We start from the raw sequence: 12,436 nt of genomic DNA on the forward strand, positions 1-12,436 counted from the left end.
ATAAAAACATGGCATGGTGTGGAGTCCTGTCACCTCAGGTGAGTGGATGCAGATGGTGCAAGGAGATTCTTAATCCTAACTACCTTCTAAATGACTTTAACACACTTGACACTACCCGGGGTCTTCCCTGCCAATCCATTGGCCAACTTACACTATGGGTTCTAAAAACCAATTCCCATTGACCAAACTGTGGTGCTTCTCAATTTGGGGTCTCACTCCCCCGATTCATCTCCCGGTGCCCTTGCACAATTTCAGGACTGGGGCGTGTGGCTCTCCCAGCAGGTCTACCCACCTGCACACCTCCACCACTGTAGTTGCCTCCGAGCTTACCTGCTCCTCACCTAACCTATCTAATTGGGGAAGGCCCCTCCTGGCGCTGTCACCCCTCGGTGCCCTCTGGCACTGCGCTACCCGGGTCCGTCCTCCGGATCCTCGGGCCCCATCCACAACAACTCTACCGGTTCCCAGAGCCCACCTGCGGCCTCACCTGGCCGACATCCTCACAGTGGTGGAGTGCCCAATCAACTACACACACTAACAGGCCACACGCCCAGCCATTTCCACGTCACTAATGCACCCATCCAAACTCCATTCTTCCACACGCACCACAGATGCCAATATCCAACCACAATTTACCTGTACCCTCTACCTAACTCTTACACTACCCTCCCCGGGTATTCGTGATGGGGGTCCATTCTTCCCCCATTCACACCTTCGCACCATCCACTCCACTCCACAGTTTCCACCATACTCACTCCACGACCATCCATTCCATACTCCATATATTCCACACTCCATGTCTTCCACACTACCATTCTCCATACACCTGCAGTTGCACACCTGTGCAATCTCACCTGGTGCCACCTGCACCCTCCTTCCTTCCTGGACCATTTGGTCAACACAGCACACATCACCATCACCTCCTCATACACTGCTCCATCCACCTGTTCAGTTGCACACCTGTGCAATCACAATACAACTCACAATCACAATCAGTTACTCATACCCTGCTCAATACACTTTTGATCTTCACACACACGGCATCATCTCATCTAATTACTCCCCTCTGGAACTTGCGCTTCCCAGTCGCCCCTTTAAACTATTGCGCTCCCTCGTCATTATCATCCAACTAATCTACCTGCGTCCCCACTACAGGTATCATTGTCACTACCTAACCTTAGCGTTACCTATTGTCAATCTCTAGGTCCCTACACACGATATCCTAACCCTCCCGGGCTAGTTTTCACTGCCAAACCCCATAAGCTATTGCTCCTTTGCCCCCGTTGTGAGAGATGGCAAAGTTGCCATCCCACCACATCGGGCATCTTTCACTATAAATTTTGCTCACCAAATTCCAGCCAATTAAAAATTTGCCAATCACTACCAATCATCTGCCAATCATCACTCTGCCAATCCTTTGCCAATCATCAAATTTTGCTTTTCGATTTCGGGTCCAAAACACTATCCTCATCACACGTCTACTCCCTAGAGCCTCTCGGTGCGCCAATTCATCTCTAAAGCCCGGCTTCGCAAAGCCGAGCAATGAATGCGGGTTGCTTGGTGCCGGCGGCTGGATGCGTCCGGCCTCCGGTGCAGAGAAGGAGGTTTACCCGGGCCGAGATCCCACGCACCATCTTGGCACGGAGCCGTCCAATGGCCCGATCTCGCCCTGCCGGAACACCACAACAAAAAGGGGTCGCCATGACGACCCTTCCTACCGGGCCGCCCGCTCCGCTTAGTGGAGCACGCACGCGGCCGGTCAGAGCGCGGCCCGGCGTGGATCGCGTACGGCGGTTCTTTCGAAACCGCCGCAGTCACAATCCCCGTGGATTCCCGCGGCACACGAAGCTGCCCGGCACGCACCGAGGGCCCGCTTCGGCTAAACGTCGTTCTAACCGCTAACCCGGTTACTCTCTGTTAGCGTCGATGCTCCACTTGCATGCTTACACCCCGCAGCCCGTTCCTTGCTCATACATCCAGCTGTTCCCATGCTCCTCGTCATTGCACCTTCTCTTACACACCCAGGTACACTCATGCCGCTTACAGACTTGGTCACACACCTGACCACCGCACACCTTTGCACACCCTCGTCATTCGCACACCTTACCAACACACCTCTTCGCGCCCCCTCCTCGGTCACCTCCTCTGTGACAACCACAGGTGTGCTCTCCTCCGTACACCCAACAACGTGCCTCACTACCAACTCCAGTGTGCATTCCCACACACGCTCTACCATTCCAGGTGTGCATCCTTCCATTCCAGGTGTACATCCTCTCTCACCTGCCACAACCAACTCATGCTCCACGTCACTCTCACTACTCTCACCTCCACACTCGGTCGCGCATTCACCCTTACTCTTGACAGCGCACTCTGTACCCATACACTCCTCTGTTACACACCTTTCTCGCGCATCCTCCTGCGCATACTCTCCCGTTACACCCTCCCTAACACTCACCACAGGTGTGCACTCTCTCGTTACATCCTCTGTAACACTCCCCACTACGCGCTTCCATGTGCCCCCTCGCACACGCGCCACGACCAACTCACTCTCGACAGCACACGCACTCCTCGGCGCGCACTTTTTCCTCACACACCCCAGAGTCGGACATTCTCGCACACCTCCTCCCTCGCACTCCGTACCTGTCGCACACTTTACCAGCGACCTCTCACGAACACCCGGGTCCAAACCAACCCCCAAGCCGACTGAATCTCCCCTCACTCCATATACATTTCCGATTATATCGCCACTCACCTTGGCACCTCGTCTCCATTCCTCCTCTACCATCTGCAAACTTTTTATTTGGTCAGCAAGTACATCATTATGATTTGAGCACAGACCTTGTACATAATCCATCACCTCCTCCTTTATCTCTTTTTTTGTTTCCCTCCGTCTCTTCTTAATTTCACGCACCCCCTCTTCCACCTCCTCTAATTTTTCCTTTACCTCCTTCATTTCCCGGTGCGCCCCCTCGATCTCTTCCTCTAACGCCACTTTAACCGTTTCTATGTGTGTCCTCACCTCTCGGTCCTTCGTCTCCATTACTTCTGTCACCTCTTCCAACCTCTTCGTCAACCCCTCATGTACCATCTGACATTCCTTCTTTGTTGCTATTAATTCGTTCTTGATGTCTTTTTGTGTCACTTTTAACCCCCCGATTATTGCAGTGTTCTTTTCCACTTGGTCCACGAGTTCCTTCTGTCCCACCGTCAGCTGTTCTACTCCCTTTGTCAGACCCTCTATGCCCCCCTGTAACTTAGCCGTATTATTCCTCACCTCTTTCTCCATACGCTTCTCACCTCGCTTTACCTCCTCGCGTACCCCCGAGACCTCCTCGCTTACACCTCGTCTGATCTCCTCTCCCATTTCTCCCATCTCTTTACTAGATGCCGCCCTCATTTGTTCTAATTCATCCCTCTGAGCATCCAGTTTACCTTCCAACCCGATTTTCACCTCCTCTATCTGCTCTCCCATTTGTTTAATTTCCCGGGCCGATTGCTCCCCTATTTCCCGCAATTTGTTTTTCATCTTGTTTTCTAACCCCCCTAACCCATTTTTCACCCCCTCTATCTGATTCTCCTGGGCAGCCATTCTATTTTCCACCCCCGTTAACCCATTTTTCACCCCTTTTATCCCGTTGTCTAACCCCTCAAATTTATTGTCTAACCCCGCAAATTTCTTGTCTAATCCCTCGAATTTATTTCCCATATTGTTTAACCCGTCTCTTAATTGCTCACTAGTACCCCTCGCCACGTCCCTCATTTGGCCCCTCAATCGCTCACTATCATCCCTCGCTTCGTCCTTTCGGGTGTCGAATTTGGCCATTATTTGCATCATAATTATTTTCAAGTACTCCGGCATCTCAGGCTCGGCTGCTGCGACCACGGGCGCGGATAAATTTGGTGCCGCTACAACCACGTGCGCGAGGGTGCCATTTTGCGCACCTGAAACCCCCTCAACCACCTCACCATTTATCTCCTCCATTTCCTCCCTGCGGTCCTGGGTTACCCCTAACCCCTCTTCTATTTCCCCCACCGGCATCCGATCACCTTGACCAGCCATGGCACGATTTCCAAATTTAAGATTTTTAAATAAAACAAAATTTTGGGCCACCCGTAATTTTGAGCGCGCTATTCGCGCTTCAGGTCCGCATCTCACTCCCAGACACCAATTGTTACGGACCGCGGATAAGGTGTTGATTTGCCGAGCGGATGGCGGCCGCGGCCCGAACTATGAACAATGACTAAGACCCGATTCCTTAAACGTGGGCCAAATCGTGCCACAGATATTCAATGGGGAAAAGACAAAGGCGACACGGATGTGAAGAAGAGGAAGACAGAAGTAGGAAATACGAATATAATTTATTTGCTTTTTACAACCAAAAGAAACCAAGGAGAAGGAAGGATAATAAAATAATTTACTGAAGAAATCAAGGAGACACAGTGAAAATTCTAGCTTACCTATTCAGTCTTACTTAGAAACCCAAGGACAAGACAAACAAAGACGGACTCACACGAATTGGAATTTGCAGGCAGGAATGATCGGAAGGAGGAATAGCTTGGCGGGAGAGGAAGGTTCAGCGGGGATCGGTCTGGCTGGAAGCGGACAGCCGCCGTCAATACTCGAGCTGGGATCGCCAAACCGCCGCGGTTCCAAACTGCACGGCCAAGCTCCTCCGGTGCACCGTGCGCTCTCCAAAGCTGCTCCTTAGAACTCTTTCTTGGCACCTCTGTGCAACTCTCTCTTGGCGCTTCTCACTTGGCACTTCGCACTTGGCACTTGTTCTTTACGCACTTGGCAATGCGCACTTGTTCTACTTGGCACTTCGCACTTGGCACTTCGCACTTCTGCCGTATCTCTGACTCCCCTTTCAGCGATCCTTGGTGCAACTCTTTCTTGGCACTTGTGTCAAAGGCTTCCGCGCGTGCTTTTTATAACGCCGCGGGCAATCAAGCCGCCGGCCTCCAGCACACGCCCATCGGTGAGCTCGCCTCGGCCCTGATTGGTCGGCACGGGCCCTCTGGCTCCACCCTTGATGACGATGGGCGGGCACGCCCAGGATTCGGCAGCTCCCCCCCCTTCTTCTCCAAGCCTACCTCGTGGCTAATGGAGTCGCGGTGAAAACCGACCAGCAGCTGCGGCGAATGCAGTTGGCAGGAAAGGCTTTGGGAATGGGAATGAAAGGGGATCTACCTTATTTCACTTGGTGCAATGGAGAATGTCAACTAGTGGGAACGGAGCCTTAACCTAATACACAGAATAAGGAAATAACTGTCAACAAGGGGGAAATCTATGATTGGCTAACGTGATTGTTTATGACCTAATTACGGGACGCCCTTTTGACCTTTATACACAACTGGAGGAAGGAGGGTCCACAATAAAACAATAAAAAAACACAATCCTCATATCCACAACAATATATATATATATATATATATATATATATATATATATATATATATATATATATATATATATATATACAGTATATATATATATATATATATATATATATATATATATATATATATATATATATGTGTGTGTGTGTGTGTGTGTGTGTGTGTGTGTGTGTGTGTCATAACTTTTTTTTTTACCATTTGAGCTATTGTCATCAAATTTTCACCAAAACTTTATGATAATACGGTGAAGGCAAATTAATAATTTGTCAAGAGGTCAAAGGTCAGCGACAAATAAAATCATCAATTTTCATCCAATTGACCTGAAATTTCAATTTACCATTTGAGTTTTGTCATCAAATTTTCAACAAAGCTTTATTATAATATGGATTAAACAAATTAATAATTTGGTGAAAAGGTCAAAGGTCAGCATCACATAAAATCGTCAATTTTCATCAGATTGACGTGAAATTTTAAGAATTTGCATATTGCGTCAGAATTGGTTCCCCAATCAAAGCTAGAAGCTGATTGTTTTTTCTAGATCAAAAGGTCAAAGGTCAAGGTTGCATAAAATCACTAATTTTCACCATATTGACCTGAAATTTAAAGAATTAGCATATCAGGTCACTGAATTGGTTCACTAATCAAAATGTAGGAGTCGATTTTTTTTTTTAAGGTCAAAGGTCAAGGTTGCATAAAATAGTCAAATTTTGTCCAATTGACCTGAAATTTTAAGAATTTGCATATTGGATCACAGAATTGGTTCACCAATCAAAGATAGAAGCTGATTTTTTTTTTGATCTAAAGCTCAAAGGTCATGGCTGCATAAAATCATCAATTTTCATTTTGTATTTTTTTTTAACTGTTTTAGTTATTTTGAGCATACGGAAGAAGAAGAAGAAGAAGAAAAGAAGACTGCATCCAAACGGACGCGGACGGGCTTTGCATTTTCAGATGCTTTCTCGTTATATTTTTTGCCATTGTTACCTCCGCAACCAAAGGTGGATGCAGGTTATATTTTCGCCCCTGTCTGTTTATTGTGGCTTAGAACTCAATCATATGCCGGTCTGTTTCGTTTGTATGTTTGTTTGTTTGTGAGCGTGTTAACTCATGAACGCTTTCAGCTATCTTCGTCAAATTTTACCAGAGGATTCCGAAAGGACAATCGTGAGGCTGTCAATACTTTTTGACTACATAGGTCAAAGGTCAAGGTTCTCTCGTTTGTTTGTCAGGGTGATATCTCAGCCATCCTTTGAGGTAGGAAGTTCATATTTTGGCACAGTCGTGAACAAGTGCTTTAGCAAAAACAATATTTTTTTATTCATCAATTAATTGATTCATTACTTAATTATTATCGATTTATTAAGTACTTATTTATTTCCTTTCTCATCTGGGCAATATTTCAGGCACGTTTTGAGCTAAGAAGCTGATATTTGGACACTGAAATGACCAAGTGATTTTGGCTGTAAATGGTATTTTTAATTTATTGATTAATCAATTAATCGATTAATTATTTAATTCTTCGATTAATTACTTTTCAAAAAGTTACAGATTCGGATGAAACAGTGGTGGTTTAGGTTTGATATTAGCCAATTGATTAAGAAATTAATTATTTTACGATTATTATTTATTTATTTTAATTACACAATTAATCAATCAATTATTGATTCCATCGATTTTCGTCATACATGTCAGGCTGACGTCCTTTCTTGTCTGTTTCTCTCTCTCTCTCTCTGTCTGTCTGTGAACAGGATGTCTTAAAAAGTTGTGGATGGATTCGGACAAAACTAGTGGACAGGTTGGTGGACAGGTTGGGTGACTGAGGAAGAATTGAATCAATTTTGTTGAAGATTCGAATCTGGATCCGGATCAGATCATTTTTTAAGTGATTCTACACCATTGAGTGATAGGGCTAAAACCAATATGTAGGACGATATCTCAAAGTTGTGGACGAATTCGTGGATAGGTTGCGTATGTGACAAGGACTAATTTGTTCGATTTTGATGAAGAACGCAATATGCTTCTGGATACGAGTTTTTTTTTTCATTTTTTATTCATTCTTCACTGTTGAGATAGGGCCAAAAACTATATTTAGCATAATTTTTCAAAAGGTTGCGCACCCATTTTGACAGAACTATGTGGATGAGTTGGTTAGGCGACCAGAACAGACCAATTAAATTTTGGTTCAGATCCGGATTCAGATCCGACCTATTGGTGGGATAGAAAATATAAACTGTTCAGCCTGGCAGAAGTATCCGCCCTTCCGAGTGGCGTTCTAGTTCTCAAAGTTTTGTTCCCGGTCGTCACCGAGCACTGGACAGCTTCCAACTGTGGGTTGTTGGTGGTAATATTCACAGGGATGGTTCTTAAGATCCCCACAAGGTTCTTGTTCATCATTGCCGTTGCTGTAATTATATTATCAATGGTACAATTTAGGTTTTCTTTGCTTTACTTCATTGTTGAGATCCTGGTATTTTGTGAGATTGATTTCTCCGTTGTTTAAGCTAAATTCTCAAAATCGGTGTGTGTGTGTGTGTGTGTGTGTGTGTGTGTGTGTGTGTGTGTGTGTGTGTGTGTGTGTGTGTGTGTGTGTGTGTGTGTGTGTAAATTTACATTGATGCACATGTTGGTGAGTTTGCACATGTATGTGCTTCTTGCTCAGGGGCGGATCCAGGAATTTCAAGACGGGGGGTGCATGAAACTATAGCGCTGGGGGGGGGGGGGGATTAAGGGAGGGGTCTGGGGCCCTCCCCCATGAAATTTTCAAAAATTGACCGTCAGAAACGGCATTTCGTGCGTTCTTGGAAGTTTCTGCAGTTCCTTGTGTTCTTCCCTGGTCCAACAGTTCAACAGATTCGCACCGCCTGCACCATCATCCTGGATCGAAGGGGGGGGGTGCGCACCCCCTGCACCCCCCCCCTGGATCCGCCCCTGTTGCTTGTGCATGTGTATTTCTAAATTTCAGAATTAGTTATTTTCCAGATTTGAATGAACACTCCTCATAGTTTGCAGATTTAATGTGAAGTGTGCAGTGTTGGCCGCGTGTTGAAGGTGATAGGTTATGGTATGTATGCAATATGGTATGTGTGGGTTCAATATGCACAGCGATGGAGTTATGAGGCTACTGTTCGTGGTGTTAGTACTGCATATGAACCTTATATGTACACATCTACTACAACTACTGCTACTCCTACTACAACTACAACTATCAGGGATGCCTCTTCGCGGTGGTTGTACCCCCTAATGCAAGTCGGAGGCCAAATCTTCCCCATTCTTCCCTCCTACCCGGATTCATCAAGGCAGCGCGGTCACGGTCAGAGTGCCGATCGGTCCCCATGGATCGGCGCTTTCCCTTTTGGCTCTGTCTCTTCTCTTCTCTTTCTCTCTCTCTCCCTCTAACTCTGTCGTGGCCCTGACTTTGTGAAGGCGGGGTTCATCATCCTGGATGTGGGGGATCTCTAGGTCGCTCCTGGGAGATCGATCGAATGTCTCCGTGCCGCGAGCTTATTCGAGAGAACTGTCCAGAGCTATACAACAACAACAACAACAACAACAACAACAACAACAACAACTACTACTACTACTACTACTACTACAATTTACAATTAAAGTCCTCCTTTGTACCCACTCTTAGATGTTTAAAATAACACAATGATACGTCTCCTACATCTTTCTGACCTTGTAAAATGAAAACCAGACCGGAATTACTTAATTCCTTATCAATGGTTTTTATCATGCCAATGAGGTCATCAAAACCAAAGCTGTTGCTGGGTGGTTATTGATGCAAGCTTTTGTAATCGCATTTGATAAATCCTCCTTTTCGATACAGCTCTAATAGCTTTTGGTATGTTTACCAACATTTTACGAGGAATGCCAGAGCCAAAAGGATTTTAAAGATCTATTTCAATAATGCACCAAGTAACGGGATTGTGGTTCTGGGGCGCAGACCCTTTTTAATGCATTAAACGTGTTTTGGTTTCCTGTACATGCTCTATCCACCTCCACATTGAAGCAGATTTTAGGCGCAGACAATTCATCCCTGTAATCTCATCTGTTTCCACTTCCCCCCCCCCCCCCCCCCCCCTCAGATCTTCCTGTTGCGGTGCGCAGCCACCAATCACCAAATTGCTCCCACTCCAGACAATTAGGGCAAAAATAATTTCTGTCTTTGGGGCCGCTGGCCACTTAAGCGGCTTTAAGGCCACAAGAACTGCCAGGAAGAGGCTTTGGCGGAGGATGGGAAGAAAAAAAGACTGAGGCTATCGGCAGGAAGATAGACATGATTACCGACTGATTCATGATATATCAGGATCAAAGACATGAAGAACCGATAATCTATATATAATTGAGAAAGAATATGTATGTGTGCGTATGTATGTGTGTATGTATGTATGTGTATGTGCGTATGTATGTATGTATCTGTGTATGTGTGTATGTATGTGTGTGCATGCATGTATGTGTGTATCTATGTATGTATGTATGTATGTATGTGTGTGTGTGTGTATGCATATGTATGTGTGTATGTATGTGTGCACGTATGTGTGTGTGCGTATGTGTGTGTGTGTGTATATGTGTGTGTATGTATGTATGTATGTATGTATGTGTGTATGTATGTCCAGTGCCTTCAGAAAGTATTCACACCCCCTTGACTTTTCACATTTTGTTGTGTTACAGCCTGAATTTAAAATGGATTAAATTGAGATTTTTGTGTCATTAATCTACACATAATACCCCATAATGTCAAAGGGGAATTTTTTTTAAATAAAATGTTTACAAAATAATTAAAAATGAAATACAGAAATATCAACTTTACATAAGTATTCAACCCCCTGAGTCAATACTTCGTAGAAGCACCTTTGGTAGCGATTAAAGCTTCGAGTCTTTTTGGGTACTAGGGCATTGCCCGTACTATATCTATATCTAAAATTATATCCCCCCCCCCCTCTATTTACATGAAATGGTTTGGTCCAAAGCGAACGGCTTCCGGAGTTTGGTAAAGAAATCGCCATCGCGTGCACAAACGCGCAGGAAAGCGAATGAATCGCAAATTCGTTTTTATTAGTTTTAAAACATAGTTTAACGCCAACATAGTTTGCAAACGTGAAATAAATGAATACGCTCTCAAATGTGCCATCCGAGGCAGAGTGTGTCCGCCACGTTCGGCACACGCGATAGTTCGCTGCTCTCTGATTGGTTGAATCGTTTTTTGGACATAGCTCGGTAAGTAATTGTCCGATTAATATGAAACCTTGAAAAGGCACATCCTCGGGTCCCCAGCAATATACCTGGCAAGTTAAAAGTATATCGGACCCGTGGTTGTCGAGAAACAGCGGTCACAGACAAACAGACGTACAAACGTACAAACGTACAGAGATTACTGGAATTATAGATAGATGTCTGTATTAGCTTTGCACATCTGGATTTAGGAAGTTTCTCCCATTCGTTCTTGCAGATTTGCTCAAGCTCTGTCAAGTTGGATGGGGAAGGTTGGCGAACAGAAATCTTCAGGTGTTTTGACAGATTATTATCAATGGGATTCAAGTCTGGGCTTTGGCTGGGCCACTCAAGGACTTTCATGTTCTTGTTCTGAAGCCATTCCAGTGTGTTGCTCTGGTTGTATGTTTGGGGTCATTTTCCTGTTGGAACGTAAATCTTCACCACAGTCTAAGGCCTTTTGCACTCTGAAGCAGCTTCTCCTGAAGGATTTGCCTGTATTTGGTTCCATTCATTTTTCTCTCTATCCTTACAAGTCTCCCTGTCTTGGCTGCTGAAAAGCCTCCCCATAGCATGATGCTTCAAGGTAGGGATAGTGTTAGATGGGTGATGAACTGTGCTCGGTTTCCGCCAGACATAGCGCTTTGCATTCAGGCCAAAGAGTTCAATTTTCATCTCATCAGACCACATAATATTTTGCCTCATACTCTGAGTCTTTCACGTGCCTTTTCACAAACTCCAGGTGTGCCGTCATGCGCCTTTTTCTCAGGAGCGGCTTCCGTCTGGCCACTCTCCCATAAAGCCTAGATTTGTGAAATGCTGCAGAGACTGTTGTCTTTCTGTCAGGTTCTTCCATCTCAGCCAAATAACTCTAGTTCTGTCAGAGTGGTCATTGGGTTATTGTTTACCTCCCTGACCAAGGTCGTTCTTGCCCAGTTGCTCAGATGGATAGCTTTAGCAAGAATCTGGGTAGTTCAAAAATTTTTCCATTTCCTAATGATGGAGCTCACTGTGCTCTTGGGAACTTTCAACACTAGAATTTGTTTAATACCCTTCCCCAGATATATTCCTCCTCACAATTATATCTCGGAGTTCTACGGACAGTTCCTTGGACTTCATGGTGGGGTTTCTCCTCTGACATGCACTGCCAACTGTGGGACCTGATATAGAAAGGTGTGTTTCTTTCTAAATAATGTCCAATCAATTGAATTGGCCACAGGTGGACTCCAATCAAGTTGTAGAGACATCTCAAGGATGATCAAAGGAAATTGGATATATCTGAGCTCAATTTAGAGTGTCATATCAAAAGGGTTGAATACTTATTGACTCCAGACATTTATGTATTTCATTTTTGATAATTTTATTAAAATTTCTAGAAATAAAATCCACTTTGGCATTATGGGGTATTATGTGTAGATCAGTGACAAAAAAAAACCTCAATTTAATCTATTTTTAATTCAGGCTGTAACACAACAAAACGTGAAAAAAGTAATGCATGTGCGTATGTACAGTGTACATATATGTATGCATGTATATATGTATCATTTACTCCTCTGAAAGGGTTTGACCTAGGAAGCTGAAACTTTCAGGGATTAATGAGGACACCCTCAAGTTTGGCATGTGCAAGACTCGTTTGATTCCATCAAGTTTTGAGCAAAAATATTCTTTGACCAATCTTGGCATTTTCTTCCTTAAGGGGGTGAAGGGGTGCAATTGGAATTATCTAAGCTATATAACCACAATATATTATATATGCACATAAGCCGTGCACATGTTTTTCCTTCATATACATAACCCAGGTTAATACATAACCCATAACCCAGGC

This window comes from Myxine glutinosa, chromosome 12 (genome assembly GCF_964187855.1).
Source record: "Myxine glutinosa chromosome 12, kmMyxGlut1.1, whole genome shotgun sequence".
Classification (NCBI taxonomy): Eukaryota; Metazoa; Chordata; class Myxini; order Myxiniformes; family Myxinidae; genus Myxine; species Myxine glutinosa.